A 12,889-nucleotide genomic window follows, 5' to 3' on the forward strand; every position below is an offset into this window, starting at 1 on the left:
TGATTCTTTAGGGATTGGTTGAGAAGGCCTAGATCTACTCTTCCACCAAGAGAAATTTGATTCCCCCCACTAATCCCTTGCGGATCTTGTTACTCTTGGGTGTTTGAGCACCCTCGATGATTGAGGTCACCTTGGAGCCACATTTCATTGTGGTGAAGCTTCATGGTGGTGTTGCAAGTCTGCAATTCAGTTGCGGAGAGAGCCTCAATATTGTTTGTAAAGGTCTGATTCCCGCCTTCAAGGGCACCACTAGTGGAATCACGGCATCTTGCATTGTGCAAGGGAATGAGGAGAATACGGTGGCCCTAGTGGCTTCTTGAGGAGCACTATGCCTCACACCGCTCCAACAGATATGTACTTCCCCTCAACGGGAAGGAACTTCGATAACACATCCTCGTCTCTACCAGCTCCACTTGTGTTTATCTCTTACCTTTACTTTGTGCAAACTTTACTTCTGTTGTTTATCTTGCTTGCTTGTGTTGTTGTTGGTAGCATCATATAGGTTGTTCACCTAGTTGCATATCTAGACAACCTATTTGTTGCTAAACCTAATTTATTAAGAAAAGCTAAAAATTGGTAGTTGCCTATTCACCCCCCCCCCCCACACACACACACACCTCTAGTCAACTACATTAATCCTTTCAGGGCGGTGCGGCCCCCGACGACAATCATGGAGACCGGCCGCCCCGGGGCGGCGCGGAGCGAAAGCAGCGGCTAGGGTTTGGATCAGTTAGGCTGATACCATGTTAGAAGGGATAGACAGGAATTGGTGGAATCGATGTTTATTGCTTGAGCCTTGTGGGCATATTTATATAGGAGTACAATGGCCAACTTGAAGTCTAAGACAAGGTAGGGTAAGACCCTATGCTATCCTATCTTTCCTAATAATCATAATACTCAACAGAGACTAAGCAAAGAAAAATTACCAAACCCACAAACATGATGTTAAGTGCGATTACCATAATGTAGATCGAACAACTTAAATCTTTGTTCTTCAACGCGTGGACCGATTCTCATTGAAGAACTCAATCTGAGGTTGGAACCAAGATGTCAAACTTATCTTCCCATGTACATACATCGTATGGAATCCCAAACCCTTTCACATAGTACTCCCTTTGACCTGTAGAGTTTATTCTATTCATAACTTCAAATCAAATATCAGCCAACCTTTGCTAACTAGAAATCTATGGATCTACAAGATGAAGACAATAAGCACACACAGATGACCAAAACCATCCTAAAATAAAGGACGTTGCTCTCTTTCTACGAGTATCGCCATTTAATGTGGACAATAACATGATTGAGTACTGAATAAATGTGATAATATCTAATAACAACTTCATAATTGAGTAACTAGTAGACTCTCCAAACCAATGAAGTATGTGTTCATAGTACAAGTTACCTAACACAAAATTACATGCATAAGCTAATTCACAAGGTAACAACTATTAGGCCTATTTTTATGTCAATTAAATATGAAAATTTCAGTATCAAGGAAATTTTCATGTTCAACATCAACATACCACCAGAAAGAAACCTGGGCTCTCCTTGAGATAAGGCCCTATCTTCGACATCTTCGAGAAGCACACGAGGTAGGTCCTGTTAATCCCCACCCTCTACCCTACCGACCACACCACTGCTGAGGGGCTCTCCCTGCAGGTCAGCACCACCAACGCCATGGACTACTAGAGCGTGGTCGGGTGCCACCACGGGCTTGTCCTCTCATTAACGACGTGAGATCATCCTGTCTGACCTTCTTTCTGCTGACCACCAGATTTCGTCGAGCACGCGTAAACCTCCAACGGAGTTGTGGTCACCGACGAGAAGGGCCAGTCGAGCTCATTCGAGGCGGTCTTGGAGGCATCTCGGGCAATGGCAGCATGGAGTCACTGCTGCCAAGGTCGGCGGAACCATGTATTGTTGGTCGTCTCCCTTGCAGCAAAATGTCAAAAACACTTTAAAACCTCAAGCAAAATGTAAAAAACACTTCAAAATACTACTACTAACTAAACGAGTGTTAGCAAGGGAGGGTGCCACGCTGATGGTTTTAAATAAAGAATAAAGAGCAGTAATCTGAACTAGGATAAGCCGACACTAGAGACTTCTAATAGAGCTACTGATGACACATCAAAGCCTATTGATAGAACAAAATCTAGCATCTTCTTTATCGAAAATGTGACCTTGGTTGGATCTTATGAGAAAGTTTCCATATTCGAGGCTAAGGAATTTTACCAAGCTCAGACTGGCAACCATTACAGCCTAATATCGAGAAAACCGCTAAAACCTCCAGCAAAAGGGTAAAAACACTTTAAAATACTGCTACTAACTAAACGAATGTTAGAAAAGAGGGGTGCCACACTAATGGTTTTAACTAAAGAATAAAGAATATATTCTGCACAAAGAAAGCTCTTAGCTTTGATGATTATTTCTTTCCTACCTAGGTGCCCTTTTATAGATTCCCTGGGGGTATACACATGTACACATTACACATATTTTCGATGTAAATTGGGGGCTCAGAGGGCCGTGTGTTTAAAAAAACGAAGTCTTGGTTTATTATACCATGTATTAGGGCAATTTTCCTTGCACTACAAAAAAAGATCGATATTTTGTCCATCCTGGAAAATATTAATTGGAATTTACCCTTCCATATCAGATATCGAGTAGTAACCTGAATTGGGGTAAGACGATGCTAAAGACTTGTAATAGAGCTGGTGATGACACATCAAAGCCTGTTGATAGAATAGAACCTGCATCTTCTTTATCGAAAATGTGGCTCTTGGTTTTTTCAACTAAAGAATAAAAAGCAATAACCTGAACTGGGGTAAGCTGACCCTAGAGACTCGTAATAGAGATGTTGATGACACATCAAAGCCTGTTGAAAGAATAGAATCTTGCATCCTCTTTATCGAAAATGTGGCCTTTGTTAGATCATCCGATCAAGTTTCCATAGTCAAGACTATGCAAGGAAAATTTACCAAGCTCGAACTGGCAACAATTACAGCCTAATATTGAGAACACTCCTAAAACTCTAGCTAAATGTTAAGAACACATTAAAATACTGCTACTAACTAAGCGAATGTTAGTAAGGAGGGGTGCCACACTAATGGTTTTAACTCAAGAATAAAGAGCAGTAACCTGAAATAGGGTAAGCCGGCGCTAGACTTCTAATAGAGCTACTGATGACACATCAGTCTGTTGATAGAACAGGAGCCTGCATCATGTTTATCGAAAATGTGGCATTGGTTGGATTATCCGAGCAAGATTCCATGTTCGGGACTAAGGAAATTTTACCAAGCTAAGACTGGCAACAATTGCAGCCTAATATCGAGAACATCGCTAAAACCTCTAGCAAAATGGTAAAACCACTTCAAAAATACTGCTACCAAATGAACGAATGTTGGAAAACAGGGGTGCCACACTCATGGTTTTAACTAAAGAATAAACAAAGTATTCTGCAGAAACAAAGCTCTTAGCTATTGTTGAATATTTCTTTCCTAGGTAGGCGCCCTTTTATAGATTTCCCAGAGATATACACATGTACACATTAGGGGTGTTTTCTATGTAAACTGGGGCTCAAGGTGTCGCTGGTTCTGAAAAAACAATGCCTTGGTTAATTATAACATGTATTGGGGTGTTTTTCCTTGCACTGCAAAAGAAATCGATATTTTTTCATGCCCAAAAATATTAATTGATATTCACTCTTCCATATCAGATATCAATGAGTAGTAACCTGAAGTGGGGTAAGCCAATGTTAGAAACTTAATAGAGCTGCTGATGACACATCAAAGCCTGTTGATAGAATAGAGCCTTGCATCTTATTTATAGAAAATGTGGCCTTGGTTGGATCCTCTAAGGAAGTTTCCACATTCGAGACTAAGCAAGGAAAATTTACCAAGCTCAGACCGGCAACAATTACAACCTAACATTCAAAACATTGCTAAAACCTCCAGCAAAATGGTAGATGCACTTAAAAAATACTTCTACTAACTAAACGAGTGTTAATAAGGAGGGGTGCCACGCTGATGGTTTTAACTAAAGAATAAAGAGCAATAACCTGAACTAAGATAGGCCGACACCAGAGACTTCTAATAGAATATAATCTAGCATCTTCTTTTTCGAAAATGTGGCCTTGGTTGGATCTTACGAGCAAGTTTCCATATTCAAGACTAAGGAAATTTTACCATGCCCAGACTAGCAACAATTACAACCTAATATCGAGAAAACCGCTAAAACCTCCAGCAAAATGGTAAAAATACTTTTAAAATATTACTACTAACTAAACGAATGTTAGAAAAAAGGGTGCCACACTAATGGTTTTAACTAAAGAATAAAGAGCAGTAACCTGAATTCATTTTTGTGGATGCATCTCAGTATTACCTTCTGGAGTCTGTTTGCAAGTATCTTTGTTACGAACTTCAAACAAGAATTAGACCGTGAAATTGGTCTGATCATTGGGCCCCTCAGGTGATAGCACTTTAGGAATCAAGGTGATCAAAGAACCATTAATACTTTCAAGACTAATTTTCACCTTTCCATATCACATATCAATGAGTAGTAACCTGAACTGGGGTAAGCCAACCCTAGAGATTTGTAATAGAGCTGATGATGACACATCAAAGCCTGTTGATAGAATAGAACCTTGCATCTTCTTTATAGAGAATGTGGTCTTGGTTGGACCGTCCGAGCAAGTTTCCACATTCGAGACTAAGCAAGAAAAATTTACCACGCTCACACTAGCAACAATTACAACCTAATATTGAGAACACCGCTAAAACCTCCAGCAAAATGGTAAATACACTTAAAAATACTACTACTAACTAAACTAATGTTATAAAAGAGGAGTGCCACACTGATGGTTTTAACTAAAGAATAAAGAGGAGTACCTGAATTGGCATAAGCCAACGCTAGAGACTTGTAATAGAGATGCTGATGGTAAATCAAAGCATGTTGATGAAATAGAATCTTGCATCTTCTTTATCAAAAATTTGGCCTTGGTTGCATCCTCAGAGCAAGTTTCCATAGTCAAGACTATGCAAGAAAAATTTATAAGCTCAGACTAGCAACAATTACAGCCTAATATCGAGAACACCACTAAAACCTCCAGCAAAATGGTAGAAACACTTCCAAAATACTGCTACTAACTAAATGAATGTTAGTAAGGAGGGGTGTCACATTGATGGTTTTAACTCAAGAATAAAGAGCAGTAACCTGAACTGGGGTAAGCCTCACCCCGGGCATAAAAACCGAAGACCGAAAACCGAACCCGAAAAGACCGAGACCGAACCCGAAAAGACCAAACTAAAAAAGACCGAATAAGAAACGGTCAGCACAAACTAAAGACCGAATTTGTTACGGTGTGTTCGGTCCTGCTGTCTCAAAGACCGAATAGCCCGTAAAGACCGAACTAGTAAAAGCCCATACACAAGGGTTTACCAAAGGCCCATCCGGCCAGCCCAAGTCATCACACGATCTCACCCTCCGCTCTCCTCACGATTCACAGGACAGCAATCTCCCGTTCCCCATTCTCTCCCACGACAAACCCTAGCCGCCGGCCGCCGCTGTGGCCCGATGCCACTCTCCCCATGAGACCGTGATGACGGCCGCACCAAGGTGCCGCGCGCCCTGATCGATGAATCCCGACGCCCCGAGCCGCCCTCAGGACCGGTGACGACCACGACCAGCATCCAAGCCGTCAACCGTCGTGCCCCGTGCATCGCGCTATGCGTCGCTCCATTGCCTGTGACGCGGCCATCCATCCCCGACCACCATCTAAGCTAGAGTTCTTCACCATCTTGTCCTCTTCCATGTTGGTCGCCGGTTGGCCGCCTACTGTCCTTTTCAGTGCTCCACCTCGCATCTAAAGGTGAGCAAGCTACCTCATCTCTCTATGTGCATCAGACTCATTTGTGATGTTCATGTTTTGTACTGTCCAGATTTTGTTCAGATGTTCATGTTCTTGGTGTACAAATTTTGTGATGGTTATGTTCTATGATGTCCAGATTTTGTGATATCCATGTTCTGTGATGTCCAGATTTCGTGTTGCCCATAGGTAAAACTCAGCAAGAAGGCATGCTCCTCCGTCTTAGGACATCATTCCACAAAGCCCCGTCCGCGTCATTGCATAGCGGAGGTCTGAGATTCTTATGCCCTTGATTGCTGAGATGTGGCCGGCGATTGAGAACCTAGAAGAGTCCAGCAGCAATATGTCGCCGAACGATGGCTGGGCAGTTGTAGTCATTGGCAGTGAGGAGCATCGGTAATGGCTGGCTGCTGCTGCCCTCGACACTGATGTTCAGGTGGATATGCAAGTATAATGTACGCACATGATCAATCTATGTCCATATCGTCAACATTATAAGCATTAGTGGACCGTATGTGCTTTTGCATGATTGAGCCATCTCAGCTAAGCAATGAAGCAAAAGTTCAAGTGCTCATTGCTAAGCCACATGCAGACTTGAGTATGAAAAGCAACTGATCATCAACTACCTACAGAATGTACTGCACCCGCGAGGAATATACTGGCCGTCTCGATGTCTGGTAGCAGTCCAGGGCGGCTGCTGTTTCAGTTGGTAGTAGGGGTGCTGTCAGCAGTATATATAGTGCTGATTTTCTATTTTAAGATCTTCATGTGAATCTTGTTGCTGGTGAAGTGGTGATTATATATACTTCTGATTTTCTTTTTTAAGATTTTCATGTGTTGTACTGTTTTCCATGCAGATTGCATACAAGTGTTACTTGTTTGAATTTTTCTTATTTACACATGCGCCTCTATACAAACATTTGTTGTCTCTGTACACACACACCTTTGTACACACATGACACATGTACCTCTGTACTCTATGTAGTTTGCATACGACTATTACTCGAAGTAATATAAATGTGAGTTCTAGCAATTAATTTGGTCTATTTGGTCGGGACCGAAGACCGAATAGTAAAGACCGAAGACCGAATAGTAAAGACCGAAGACCGAATAGTGAAAAAACAAAAAGACCGAAATTATTTCGATCATCAATTATGGAAGACCGAATTTTTTAAAGACCGAAAAGACCGGACCGAACAAACCGAAAAGACCGAATGCCCAGGCCGACGCTAGACTTCTAATAGAGATGCTCATGACACATCAAAGTCTGTTGATAGAACAGAATCCTGCATCTTCTATATCAAAAATGTGGCCTTGGTTGGATCTTCCGAGCAAGTTTCCATATTCGGGACTAAGGAAATTTTACCAAGCTTAGACCTGCAACAATTACAGCCTAATATCAAGAACACCCCTAAAACCTCCAGCAAAATGGTAAAAACACTTCAAAAATATTGCTACTGACTAAACCTCAAGAACACCGCTAAAACCTCCAGCAAAATGGTAAAAACATTTCAAAAATATTGCTACTAACTAAACGAATGTTAGAAAAAAGGGGTGCCACACTGATGGTTTATAAAGAACGTATTATACGGAAACAAAGTTCTTAGCTATTGATGAATATTTCTTTCTTAGGTAGGTGCCCTTTTATAGATTCCCTGGAGGTATACACGTTTACACATTAGGGGTATTTTCTATGAAATTGGGGTTTCAAAGGGCCGCTGGTTCCGGAAAAACTAATGTCTTGGTTAATTATACCACGTATTAGGGTATTTTTCCTTGCACTGCAAAAAAATCAATATTTTTTCCTGCCCGAAAAATATTAATTGGTATTCACCCTTCCATACCAGATATCCATGAATAGTAACCTGAACTGGGGTAAGACGACCCTAGAGACCTGTAATAGAGTTGCTAATGACACATCAAAGCCTATTGATAGAATAGAACCTTGCATCTTCTTTATAGAAAATATGGTCTTGGTTGGATCTTTCGAGCAAGTTTCCACGTTCAAGACTAAGCAAGAAAAATTTACCATGCTCAGACTAGCAACAATTACAGCCTAATATTGAGAAGACTGCTAAAAGCTCCAGCAAAATAGTAAATACACTAACTAAACTAATACACTAACTAAACTACTGTTACAAAAGAGGAGTGCCACACTGATGATTTTAACTAAAGAATGAAGAGCGATAACTTGCTGGGGTAAGCCAACGCTAGAGACTTGTAATAGAGGTGCTGATGACTAATCAAAGCACGTTGATGGAATAGAATCTTGCATCTTCTTTATCGAAATTTTGGCCTTGGTTACAACCTCCAAGCATGTTCCATAGTGAGACTATGCAAGGAAAATTTATCAAGCTCAGACTGGAAACAATTACAGCCTAATACCAAGAACATTGCTAAAACCTCCAGCAAAATGGTAAAAATACTGCTACTAACTAAATGAATGTTAGTAAGAAGGGGTGAGACACTGATGGTTTTAACTAAAGAATAAAAAAGTAGTAATCTAAACTAGGGTAAGCCGACGCTATACTACTGATAGAGTTGCTGATGACACATCAAAGCCTGTTGATAGAACATAATCTTGCATTTTTTTATAAAAAATGTGGCTTTGGTTGGATCCTCCGAGCAAGTTTCCAAATTCAAGACTAAGTAAGAACATTTTACAACAATTACAGCCTAATATCGGGAACACCACTAAAACCTCAGCAAAATGGTAGAAACACTTTTAAAATGCTGCTACTAAATAAACAAATGTTAAAAGTAGGGGCGCCACAATGATGGTTTTAACTAAAGAATAAAGAGCAGTAACCTGAACTGGGGTAAGCCGATGATAGACTTGTAATAGAGCTGCTGATATCACATCAAAGCCCGCTAATAGAATAGAATCTTGCATCTTCTTTATCAAAAATGTGGCCTTGGTTGGATATTCCAACCAAGTTTCCATATTCGGGACTAAGGAAATTTTATCAAGCTTAAACCAACAACAATTACAGCCTAATATCATGAACACCGCTAAAACCTCCAGCAAAATGGTAAAAACACTTCAAATTATTGCTACTAACTAAACGAATGTTAGAGAAGAGGGGTGCTAGACTGATGGTTTTAACTGAAGAATAAAGAACATATTCTGTGGAAACAAAGCTCGCTAAAGGGCCGCTGGTTCTGAAAAAACCAATGTCTTGGTTAATTATACCATGTATTGGGGTATTTTTCCTTGCACTGCAAAAGAAATCGATATTTTTTCCAGCCCAAAAAATATTAATTGATATTTATTTATTTTCGACTGACTACTGTGAGGCAACACCTTTATTAAAGAACTGAGGAGTCTTACAAACCAAAAAAAAAAGACTAAGCCAAGCTAAGAGAAAAAACTAGATTTACCTATTTACATGTTAGATAATTACAGAAAAGCTATAAACAAACTCCTATGGGAGAGAGTTAATCCAGTTTAACAAAGCTGGTCTTGTCACATCATGTATGAACCTTTCCTTCCATCCCCTAAAAGAAGGCCTCTCATGACTGAAGATCCTTCCATTCCGAATAAGCCAAATGTTCCAGGCAGCCAGAAAAGCAACCTCATGGAAAAAAGGGTATCCAAAGCTTCTTTTGGCATGAAGGATGCACTCTCTTGGGTTTAGACCAGCAGTCCACTGGATCTGAAAATAATTCCATACCTTTGCACTGAAGGTACACTTAAAAATAGGTGATATATGTCCTCCAGGGTTTGAGTGGGGCATAAAGGGCAGTTATTCTCATCATTCTGTTGCCTCCAGTGCCTTCTAACCAGCATATCTCTGGTATTTAATCTGTCATTAAGCATCAGCCATGCAAAGACCTTAATCTTCATGATACTCCTGCTTTCCCATATCCATTTACATGGCTCATCAACTGGCATGTGGGCATGCATTGTTGTGTAAAAACTCTTTGCAGAGTAATTACCTTTACCAGGTGACCATAACCAATTATTATTTGCAGTATTATTTATGGGCAAGTTCTGGGTTCCCTCAAGGAGTCTGCATTCTTCCATGGCCTCCACAGAGAGTGGTAACTGAAAAAAGTTGGTATAATCATGCTCATGCAGGAAATCAAGGACAGAAATTTTGTCATCAATCACATAAGAAAAAATCCTTTGAATCTGTCATTGAGAGGGGTTGCAGCACCCAAGAAAGACCAAGCATCATGCCAGGATAGTGTTGTGTCTTCCATATTGATATTAGCCATAAAGTGAAGTCTGAATATTTGGCCTTGGTTGCATCCTCTGAGCAAGTTTCCATAGTCGAGACTATGCATGGAAAATTTACCAAGCTCAGACTGGCAACAATTACAGCCTAATATCGAAAACACTGCTAAAACCTCCAGCAAAATGGTAAAAACACTTTAAAAATACTGCTACCTAACTAAACAGGTTAGTAAGAAGGGGTGTCACACTGATGGTTTTAACTAAAGAATAAAAAGCAGTAATCTGAACTAGGGTAAGCCAACGCTAGAGACTACTAATAGAGCTGAACAGAATCTTGCACTTTTTTATAGAAAATGTGGCCTCGGTTGGATCCTCCGAGCAAGTTTCCATATTCGAGACTAAGTAAGGAAATTTTACGTTGCTCAGACTGGCAATAATTACAGCCTAATATCAAGAACACCACTAAAACCTCCAGCAAAATGGTAGAAACACTTTTAAAATACAGCTACTAACTAAACAAATGTTAAAAGCAGGGGTGCCACAATGATGGTTTTAACTAAAGAATAAAGAGCAGTAACCTAAACTGGGGTAAGCCGACGCTAGAGACTTGTAATAGAGCTGCTGATGACACATCAAAGCCTGTTGATAGAATAGAATCTTGCTTCTTCTTTATAAAAAATGTGGCCTTGGTTGGATCCTCCGAGCAAGTTTCAATATTAAGACTAAGCAAGGAAAGTTTGCCAAGCTCAGGCCGGCAACAATTACAGCCTAATATCGTGAACACCGCTAAAACCTCCAGCAAAATGGTAGAAACACTTCAATAATGCTGCTACTAACTAAAAGAATGTTAAAAAGGAGGGGTGCCACACTGATGGTATTATAAAGAGTAAAGAGCGGTAAGAACTGGACGTTTAGTACAATTACCTTTAAATAGACCAAACAATGTAGAATCTTTGGTTTTCAACCAACGCCCTTCATTCCATTGATGCTGCAACATTACGATTGGGGACAAGTCAATATAAAGAGTGTAAGAAATATCCTCCCAAAAGTGAAGACGGAAACAGATGTGGTTACATAAGTACCATGCATTCCTATTTTGTAGTTATGAGAACATCAGTGTTGATGTTTATCATCTCATAAGGTGCCAAAGGACATCAAATTTTATTCTTGACTGCTTCTTTTCATCATTAGAAGCTGAGATCAAAAATACATTTCCTGACAACCAAAAGAAGAGAAGTAGTGACAGCTTAGATCTGCTAGGGATATATACATGATCAATTTCGAATATTCGAACCAACATTCTATGAGGTGTCCAAGTTGAAAATTCACACTCCCAAACTTTGCAAGGCTGAGAGAGGGGTAATTACCAAGCATCACCCTATGCTGATCAAAGAACAGCAGTATATGCTATTCGCACAGTAGGTTTGCAACAAGCAGAAGTTATGGTAAAGGGCCCTGGTAGTGGAAGAGATGCCACATTACGAGCCATTGCTAAAAGTGGTGTGGGATTAAGTTGTATACGCAATGAACACCTATCACCTATGCCACATAATGGATGTCAACCGCCTAAAAAAGGAAGAATTAACCCGCTTTCAACTTTCAAGATAAATAAACAATTCAATGATAAAACAATAATACTGCTCTATTATGGTTCGAGAGGAGGCAGCAGGATCCACTCAAACACTACACAGTGGAAGTGTGTTGAATCAGATGTGGACTTGCAGTTTTGTTGCATTTTTATATCTACATTTGATCCAATCTAGCGTATACTAATAATAGCTCTAATATAGTCGCATCTTGTCACCAAGGATGACACTTTTACTGATATAAAATATATAGCGTCAGAAGTTAACAAAAAAGCAAATTCAAAGAACGAACCTGGAGACATACCACATGAAACCTACAGTCAACTAAAACAAAAATTCATGATCGACACCCTTGCTCTTCTCAGTAGACTTGCTCCTGGACTAAATCTTGTTGAAGAATTCAATCTGAGATTGGAACACCAAGATATGAGACTTATTTCCCCCATGTACATCCATCATATGGAAGCCCATTCCATTTTCCCTTTGACCTGTAGAGTTTATTCTGTTCATATCAAACATCAATCAACCTTTGCCAACTGAAAATCCATGGATATACAGGATGAAGACAACAAGTGCCACACTCAGATGACCATAAAGGGCAACCTGGTGCATGTAGCTCCCGCTTGCGCAGGGTCCAGGAAAGGGTCCGACCACTTTGGGTCTATAGTACGCAGCCTTTCCCTACATTTCTGTAAGAGGCTGTTTCCAGGACTTGAACCCATGACCTCATGGTCACAAGGCAGCAGCTTTACCACTGCGCCAAGGCTCCCCTTCGCCACACTCAGATGACCATGACCACTTAAAATCGAATGACTATTATAAAAGGAAAAAACAATTATGGTGATAATTTGATCAGAAGATTGGATTGACTTGCACCAAGTGTTGAGGTATCCAAATTTATCGTAATTGCAGAATGGCATGTTTATTCATTGATAAGATATGGTTCTACGGTATTTCTTGATGCAAATGAATTCAATGCAAAGCACTGATGTAAACCATCTAAAAAGGTAAAAATGTTAGGTGGATGAAATGGGTGACAATATTAGACATCAACATTTGAGTCATTCGTAACCAGACTGCATCCTAACAAATCAGATGATGCAGTGGAAGAGCATGACTAAGAAGAAAGGGATACAGAAGCTGCCACAAAGACAAGCAAACTAGAAATAAGAATATATAATTAACAACTGAAACCGTTAAATAAAGTATAAAAATAATTAAATGGATGTGTCGAGGGTAAAATCATCAAAAACATAATTTTCC

The 12,889-nt window shown here is 40.1% G+C and overlaps 1 long non-coding RNA gene across 1 annotated transcript; it reads right to left on the reverse strand.

Annotated features, from left to right (window-relative positions):
- Positions 1-9,146: 9,146 nt before the first annotated feature.
- On the reverse strand, positions 9,147-12,318 carry LOC119336512. Its single transcript, XR_005162592.1, has 3 exons — positions 11,123-12,318; positions 10,965-11,028; positions 9,147-10,142 (listed from the first exon to the last, which is right to left on the reverse strand). It is a non-coding gene; the product is annotated as an uncharacterized LOC119336512 (long non-coding RNA).
- Between the last annotated feature and the right edge of the window lie 571 nt (positions 12,319-12,889).

Source organism: Triticum dicoccoides, chromosome 7B (assembly GCF_002162155.2).
Source record: "Triticum dicoccoides isolate Atlit2015 ecotype Zavitan chromosome 7B, WEW_v2.0, whole genome shotgun sequence".
Lineage (NCBI taxonomy): Eukaryota > Viridiplantae > Streptophyta > Magnoliopsida > Poales > Poaceae > Triticum > Triticum dicoccoides.